The sequence below is a fragment of the Molossus molossus genome, unplaced genomic scaffold, assembly GCF_014108415.1.
Source record: "Molossus molossus isolate mMolMol1 unplaced genomic scaffold, mMolMol1.p scaffold_m16_p_9, whole genome shotgun sequence".
In the NCBI taxonomy this organism is placed as follows: Eukaryota; Metazoa; Chordata; class Mammalia; order Chiroptera; family Molossidae; genus Molossus; species Molossus molossus.
Window position 1 is genome coordinate 83967908 of NW_023425403.1, and position 9481 is coordinate 83977388.

General features: G+C 32.8%; 1 non-coding gene across 1 annotated transcript; it reads left to right on the forward strand.

Moving 5' to 3' along the window:
• The first annotated feature begins 283 nt into the window (after window positions 1–283).
• On the forward strand, window positions 284–388 carry LOC118623089. The gene has a single exon (XR_004958202.1). It is a non-coding gene; the product is annotated as a U6 spliceosomal RNA (small nuclear RNA).
• Window positions 389–9481: the final 9093 nt, after the last annotated feature.

The following is a 9481-nucleotide window of genomic DNA, read 5'->3' on the forward strand; positions in this document are numbered from 1 at the left end:
CTGGCCCTCTGCCTGTGCAGATTCCACATTGATAATCCAACTACGGATGGAACATACTTGAAAAATATTTTGATCCTGAAACAATACAGCATAACAGCTACTTACCTAGCATTTACCTAGTATTAGACATCATATGTAATCTAGAGATGATTTAAAGTATACAGGGTAAGGAATGTGCATAAGTTATATGCAAACACTACATCTTTTTTGTACAAGTCTCAGGCACCCTCGGATTTTGATATCCACGGAGTTCCCAGAACCAGTTCCTCGGACACTGAGAATAGTACCCACTTTGTCAGCACATATACTGAAATTGGAAAGACACAGAGAAGATTAACATGACCCCTATTCAAGGATGACACAGATTGGTAAAACATTCCATATTAAAAAGTAATAATAATAATAATAATCTGAGATAGATTAAGGCTGAAATCTGAGATAAACCAACCTGGTTGTGGAACCGATTGGACTCTTTCAGAATATTCTTTTTTCCAGATCACAGTGTCCAAAGGTATTATTTGCTGAGAAATATGTAAAAGTCTGAGTCTTAAATGTAGTAAATGCAGTCATCTTTTGGTAAGTTTTACGAAATATGTTTATGTAGAAATACCTAGCCAGCTCTTGGGGATCTTTGGAAAACTTTATGTCCTCAAGTGAGAGAGCTTAAAAAGGCAAAGCCAGATATAAGTACCCCACACAAATAAACTACAGCTTACAAATTAGAGCTAAAAAAATTTCCTGAAATGGGAAATAAGCACATGGAGAATGTTGAATGTAATAATCTGAGGCGGCAGGGCCCACTCAGGGACAGCAGACATTGGGTCTATGGCAAAGGCTGGTGCTGAGGTTTGCCTCACAATAAAGAATATGGTTGCCAACTCGGATGTTATTATACAAAACAGAAGGCATCAGTAAACATTTCTGAGGAAGGTGATTACTCAAATAATGCCCTATGATATTCTGATATTCTGTATCTAGAAAAAGTCCCAAACACAAGAGGAACAGTGAGTCGTGGGATCAGAGAAGAGTGAGCTTAATAGTTTCATTTTTCAACAGGTTAACAGTATGAAAGAATCACTTACCAGAGAGACTCTTCCAAAGAGAACACACATAAGAGTGTTTTTGTTTGTTTGTTTGTTTTAGAAAGAAACAATATGAAACCTGTTTTTGCATTTTCTAAGAATAAAAGCTGGTATTTGATTTGGGCTATTTTTTTTTTTTTTTAAGGCTGCATTCAAGTGGGAGCAATATTATTTGTTCGTTTGTTTTTTGTTTCTGTGCATTTTGTTTTTAGCCAACAGTCATGTTGAGGCAGTATTGCAAAACTAAGGCCCATACATCTGTTTATCTCCAAATACAGTTCTAGCCACAAGCCTTCAGAATTCCCACTAAAACTCATCTGCTTTGTTGAACCTTACTTCCTTTACTAGTCCCTCAAGTGTATTAACAAATTTAAATATATCTACATGTATGTAGTTATCTTATTTTGTTCTAAATGTGATCTGCTGTGATATTTTTATAACTTTCCATTTGATTAGCTTTCTTTAAATAAAATTTTTCAGGGTTTCAAGGTTATTTGTGTTGCTTATAATATACATAGCACAACCTCAAAATATACTGATTCTTGTAATAGAATCTACACGTTGCATTTATGCCAGTTTATAGATCACACTCAAGTACTTTGATTTCAGAATTTTCCTTGGCACTTAATTTAAAATTACAACACTGGTCTTTCCAAATCTGACAATTTGCATGATTGGTGGATTGCACTGCAATTTCATTGACCTTTTCCTTGTATTTGTGCTCACCGGCTCTTCAGATGCTGTGCTGTCAAAAAAAGAGCATTAACAATTTTCCTACTTCTTTGTCAATTAGTGTATCTTCTGCGAAAGCATTGCTCATCATTCATAAATAGTTCTTAGCTTGGATGTAGCCTTCAACTCTCTATAACCTTTATAGCCTTCAGGGAGCTATTTGTCTTTGCAGTCCCTAATCTTGTGGATTTGTATACTAGCAAACCCAAGGGCTACTTTCCAGGCCCTGCGTGACTACACATACTCTCTTACTTCTTTGCTAAAACTGCATTTCCCTACCTTTAAAGCAGGAACTTTCTATATTTTTTTGAGGGTCCTTTTTTCAAGACTGGCTCAGTTTTCATTTCTGCCTCTACAGGTAACTTATCACAAACCTGCTACTACATTCTGCTAGTATAAATTTGATAATTATAAAGAAGTGGTCAGGAAATGACATATTTATTTTTAAATGGAATGTTACTAGCATTCTGAATTATTGAGAATCTCAGCCCCTGGTTTCTTCTACTTCCTTTAAGATTTTCATTTAGCTTAAAATTTAGTGAAAATATTACTGTAATGTTTAAATGTAAATACAGTGGTTACATTTTTCTCAATTTTTTTTTTTTTTTTGTAACCCTCACTTTGAACTAAGGTTTGTTTCTCTCGTTTTCCTGTTCATCTCCTTGTTCTGTGAATGTTCTTTTACTCAGCAGTTGCATGCTTCTCCAAAACAAGCAAATGGATCATTCCAGAATTGAGAAGGTCTTCTAGGCTGTGGTGAGTAACTTAGACTTCCAAGGATCTGAAGATGGGGTGATTCCATTTCTTCGTCCCTTTGCCTTTCTATGAAGGCATCCTACAGGCAGTATGTCAGTTAAGATATTTTGTTTCAACATAAAAGAAAAACCTGAGTTAGATTCATTTAAACGACAACATTTTATTTTATGACCTTTGCCTCCCAAAACTTGAGAAGAGGTAACTACTCTAGTATTCATTTAGTTGCTTGACAGTATTGGAACTCTAAAATTCATTTCACTCTTTATATCGTGTTGCAAGCTGTATGTGAATCTCTAAATATCATGTTCTCATGTGATAATGTTCTAAGTGGGAAGGAGAAAAACTCTTTTCCTGTAAGATTATTTCATAAGGAAAGAAATGTCTTCTCTGAACAGATTTCTAAATTTTTATTGGCCAAAATTGGGTCAAATGGACACCTCAATCTGATTACTGGCAAAGAAAAAAAAAAAGGAATGATAACTATTAGTTTTGAGCAATCAGGATTCAAACCTCAGAGGGGTTCTATGAGCATACTACTATTCTGGGTTCACCCTCTGGTACCCGAATTTAAATGAAATTAGTTTTCAACAGTTAAGAACAAAGGGGAATAGATGTTGTGTGGATACTAATATTAGTCACTATAGGCGCCTTGTCCTGTATTTAGAAACTATTCATTTGAAGGCCTTTGTTGACTTCCTTAGAATAAAATTAAAAGTGGTACTAGAGAAACAAAATGATCAAGTTGCATATATAAAACAGATAAATACACATGAATATAAGAATATATATTTGTGTGTATGTATACATATGTGTATACATAAATGTGTATATGCATGCATATACAATTATGTAAGTATTATCTTCCTTGATCTCTACATGTGTTTATGCATGTGCATATAAAAACATATTTAATGCATATGTATGTTTGTAACTGTGTACACATGTATGTGTGCCATTTCCTCTCCTGTGCCTTTTTTATACAGTCATGCCATATCACATCCTTTTCATTAATAATTTTTGCTGATAACTTCACATTTTTTAGCTTTAATGAAGTAAAATTGACAAAAGTTTTTATATATTTACAATGTAGAGTGTGAGATTTTGATATACACAGACATTATAAATAATTACCACAATACATCTAATTAATATACCCATCACCTCTCATTTTGCGTATATGGTAATTACTCTTCAGATCTACTCTCTTAACAAATTTCAGGCATATAATACAGAATTATTAACTATACTCACCCTGCTGTATATTAGCTCTCCAGAAGTTATTCATCCTACATAACTAAAACCCTTGATATATTTTTAATTGAGAAAAACGAAGTAATCAGAAGAAAGCGTCCTCGGATTTCCACTTACTTCCATGTATTTGTGTCATATACTCTACCTTGACACCTATTTGTATGAATAGAGTCCATACTCCCAGGAGTAAGAGTCTTACTCCTAAGTAAGACCAACTTCACTACTTTGCATCCAATCTATCCTTTCTGATCTACTCTCTATCTCTTTCTTCAGCCCTTATCCAAGTTTTGCCTACTAATTAGACTTTTCTTGGCCACTATATTAAATATTTCACCATTTTTTATTTTTACTCTACTTTTCTGTCTTATTATTTTTTCCAAGTATGTATTACCATCCAACATTCCATATGTTTTCCTTGTGTTTTAGTATCCCTGACTAGAATACAAGTTTTGTAAGGATGGGGCTTTTGTATGTTTTGTTCACTATCGTATTCCCAGGAAATATAAGATTGTTTGACACATTTTATAAACATTATAAATATTTGTTGAATAAAAATTAACAAAGTAGAATTTATCCTATTACTTCAGCTCAAAATTTTAAGGTTATGATTAGTTAATTTTTTCCCCAAATGTACCTATTAATCCTCAGGTCATGGTGTTCTGAAATAATATGATTCCTTCTTACAATTCTGGTATTGGTCAGTATGTTTCTGATTAAATTTTAAAAGCTTGTAATACTTTTAGTTTTATTTTTTCTCATTTTATTCATGTTTTTAGAGCCATCATCATCCTTTTAAAAGAAAAATGCATTTTGCTGTAGTTCTTTTACAAATTCTCCATTTATGAACCATTTACAAATTGAACACAGAATTTCTAATGTGTGAATCAAAACCAATATCTGATTCTAACTTAAAATTTCCAGCTTTATCTCTCACTAGTTTTCTTCTTTGGCCATACATTAATAACAAAGAAACTGTTATCCATTTACTTACTATATATACTATTCATTTAAAAATATTTTCTTTAGTCTTCCCTCAAACCAGATTTGGTATATTTGATTACATCTACATTAGTGTAATCTATTTTTATTAGTTCTTTTTTCCCTTAATATCTTTCATCCACAAACGCTTGTTTGAAATCCAAAGTTTATAATCTATTTCATATACATGCATTTGTAGTACTTTATCCTCATAATTACTACAAGCTGTTGTGAGTTTTTAAATGTCTCATGAAACTGTAAACTATTTAAGAACAAGAATTATTAATATCCTAGTCTATAACTTAGTACATAGTGAATATATCCACACAAATATACATCCATAAATGCATATATAGATAGACAGATTTTCTATATACCTGTTGAGGAATTGTAAGACTGTATAACTCTACAATCCATTTTTTTGGCCAACAGAAATCTCATTAATCTTTTTATTTATTTTTTTATCCTCACCCGAGGACATTTTTTCTTTTTTTTTTTTGTTCAGGTAGAGTGGGAGGGAGAGAGAGGAACAGAGAGAGAGAGAAACATCGATGTGAAAGGAACACATCGAGTGGCTGCCACCCGCACAACCGACCAGGGCCGGGGACAAACTGCAGCCGAGGTACGCGCCCTTAGTGGGAACCGAACCCGGGTCTCTCAGAACCGCAGGCCGACGCTCTAACCGCTGAGCCAAACCGGCCAGGGCTCATTAATCTTTTTAATAAATTTATTTTATATTTCAATTTTGCATTTTTTAAATCTAAAAGAAACTCATGTTAAAAAATTAATTTGAGTAACATTTATTTTTAACACATTACTTAATTGTCATAAAGAAAAATGAAATCACAAGTTAAATTTTTATTTAATAGCACCCACCACAATTGAGTATTATTCAAATACAATGTTCCTACTAATTTCCTGAAACTGAAATACATAATGAAAATATATATGCACCTGTTATTAATGTTCCACTTACCAAAGTGTAACATTTTAATGAAAGTCTTCATAGGAAACTTTATGTAAAAAAAAATGGTTACACTCAATGGAAAATGTATGAAACATATTTAATGTGTTAAGCAGTTAAGCCCAGTCTGTTGTCAATAACATGTTTTAAAAAAGAAAAGAACACTTCAAACAATTACAAAAAAAAAAAAAAAACAATTACAAAAGAACATTACATACAATTGAAAAGTTTAAACTTCCTACTGCTTAAAAAAATTATTTCTAAAACATATATCATGCTTTTAACATAAAACTACTTTATAAACCTCATCAAATTGAAACCTTTTCTATGTTTTCTATATTCTTAATTTTAACAGAAACATTATTTTTCCAAACAATGTCTTTATTATCAGAAAACATCTAATAAAATATCCCACAAAATCCAGGTATTCATCTTGACTGGCCATGCTATCAACAATTTGTAGGCACAAACTCTCCTTTCCCTCCCTCCCTTCCTTCCTTCCTTCCTTCCTTCCTTCCTTCCTTCCTTCCTTCCTTCCTTCCTTCCTCCCTCCCTCCCTCCCTCCCATCCTCCTTCCCTTTTTTCTTTCTTCCTTCCTTTCTCCAGTATGTATTAAAGACCAATCTACATGGGTCAAGAATATGGAGTAGAATTAGGGATACAATATTATGCAAAAATTGACATGATCACCATCTCTTATACATGTTCCAGATTAATATATATGTTAATCAAATAGTATTTTAAAAATTTTAAATTATAATTATGCTAAATATGAGTTGGGAGGTTCATGGATCAAGCAGATAATATAATAGAGGTATTTGATCTAGATAAGAAGATTTGAGAATATTTTTCTAGGGAACTGAAAGTAGAGCTGAAATATGAAGAAAGATTAGCAGTTGACTGGGTGAAGAGGAAAGTGCACTCTATAAACAGAAATAAAAGATGAAAGAGTAGTGTGGCAGAAAAGCATGTAATACCATATGGAATTTAAAAAATAAAATAAATGAGGATGACTAAGCCAAAGAAGATAAGGAGAGTTCGGTATAAAATAAAGTAAGAAACAAAGTCAAGGTCAGCGCATGTGTGAGACCTTCTGGTGCAGGTTTGGTATGTTACACCAAATCCTCAAATAAGTGAAGAAGAATTGAATGATTTTAAGCAAAAGAGTGAGGGATGAACATTCAGCTACTAGACCAAAGAATACCTTTGTAGAATACAAAGAAAAGGTCCTTTCATCAAGAAACATTATTGCCACCTGCTAAACAATTGTCAAGTACCTATCACTTTATAAGTATATAAGACTACTAAGTGAAGGTTGTCCCCTAAAGGTGTTTAAAATATAATCTGCACAACTATAACCAGTACTCTGTATGACTGAAGAAGACTGAAAAAAGCATTACATCTAAGTGACAAGAGAACATTAGCCAAGGCTAGAGTAGATGCAGAGAGATGATTGAAAGTATGTTAACAAGATAATGCATGACCAGCTGGGCATAAACAAGATTAACTAAGATTTGGGTTTAATATTAGAAATAAAAAATCTATTTCACATATAATTATAAGGTAAAATTAACAGAACAATGTTATAGATCAAATATGAGAAAGATAAAAACAATTATTGTCATGAATGATCTCTTGGTTTCTGGCTCATTTAAGAGCATGTGCCCTTCATTATAACAAGAGACTGAGAGAGAATTGACATTGGGAATAAATGGGAAAGATTATTAGTTTAGTTTTTGACATGTTACTTTGGAGGGATTTTGAAACAGTCAAATGGTGAGATCAAAAGGACAATGGATATAAATTTAAAGTTCAAGGAAGAAATCTCAGCTGAGGGTAAAATTACAAATCTTTGACTTATATGTGGAAATTATAATTGTGTGCTCGGAAGAGACTGCCTTGAGAAGGAGGTGGGGCTGATAAGAATTAACGTGTCATCGATCTTTTGAATTTTTTTTTTTTTTAGTCTCTATGTTGTTTATTTCCACTCTGACATTTACTATTTCTTTCCTTATACTTGCTCTAGGGTTTTCTTTTTGTTACTTTCTAGTTCTTTAAGTTGTAGGGTTAGATAGTCTATTAGAAATTTTTTTCTTGTTTATAAGATAGGCTTATAGTGCTATGAACATCCACTCAGGACTACTTTCATTGTGTCCCATAGATTTTGTGTTGTGTGTTCATGTTCGTTTTCCAGGCAAATTTTTTATTTCTTTCTTGATCTTCTTAGTAACCCATTCATTGTTTAATAACATATTGTTTAGCCTCCATGTACTGGAAAGTTTTTGAGTGTTTTCATTGTAATTAGTTTCTAGTTTCATGCCATTGTGATCTGAGAAGACGCTTAATAGGATTTCAATCTTCTTGAATTTGTAAAGGCTTAGTTTGTGGTCTGTCTTTCAGAATGTCCTGTCAGCACTTGAGAAGAATGTGAATTTTGCACTTTTGGGGCATAATTCTCTGTAAATATCTATTAAATTTGTTTGATCTAGTACATCATTTAGAGCAGTGGTTTTCAACCTTCCTAATGCCACAACCCTTTAATACAGTTCCTTATGTTGTGGTGACATCCCAACCATAAAATTATTTTTGTTGCTACTTCATAACTGTAATTTTGCTACTGTTATGTCTTAGGCAATCCCTGTGAAAGGGTCTTCAATACCCAGGTTGAGAATTGCTGATTTAGAGTCTTTGTTTTCTTGTTAATTTTTTGTCTAGAGGATCTATCTAGTGATGTCAGTGGGATGTTGAAGTCCCCTAGTTTGATTACATTGCTGTCAATTTCTCCTTTGACATTCCTCAGAAGTTTGTTAATATATTTTGGTGCTTCTATATTGAGTGCATACATGTTTACCAAAGTTATATCCTCCTGTTGGATAGATCCTTTCAATATTATGTAGTAGACTTCTTTGTCTCTTGTTATGGCCTTCCTTTTAAAGTCTATTTTATCTGATATGAGTATTACTACTCCAGCTACTTTTTCATTTCTATTTGCTTGGAAAAATTTTTTGCATCCCTTTGCGTTCAACCTATATGAGTCTTTTATTGTGAGTCTTTTAATGTAGACAACATATATATGAGTCATGTGAGTAATGCTTTCTTATTCATTCATCTACTCTGTGTCTTTTGATTGGAGCATGTAACCCATTTGTATTTAAGGTTACTGTTGAAAGTACTTATTTATTGTCATTTTAATCTATTATGGCTATATTTCTCTCTCTATTTCTTCTGCTTATTACAGTAGTCTTTTAACATTGCTTACAGTGCTGATTTAGTGCTAATATATTTCCTTATCATTTTTTTTTTTTTCCTGGTAAGTTTTTTATTTAATCTTCTATTTTGAATAATAGCCTTTCTGGATAGAGTAGTCTTGGATTCGAATCCTAGTTTTTCATTACCTTGAATACTTCATGCTATATTCTTCTGACCTATAGTGTTTCTGTTGCAAGATCAGCTGAAAGCCTTATGGGAGCTCCTTTATAGGTAACCTGTTGCTTTTCTCTTGCTTATTTTATGATTCTCTCTTTGTCATTAATTTTGACATCTTAATTATAATGTGTCTTGGTGTGGGCCTCTGGCTTCTTCTTACTTGGGGCTCTCTGTGCTTCCTGAACTTGTGCGTCTGTTTCCTTCACCAAGTTAAAGAAGTTTTCTGCTACTGTTTCTTCAAATATGTTCTCTAACCCTTGGTCATTTTTTTCTTTTTCTGCAACTCCAATGA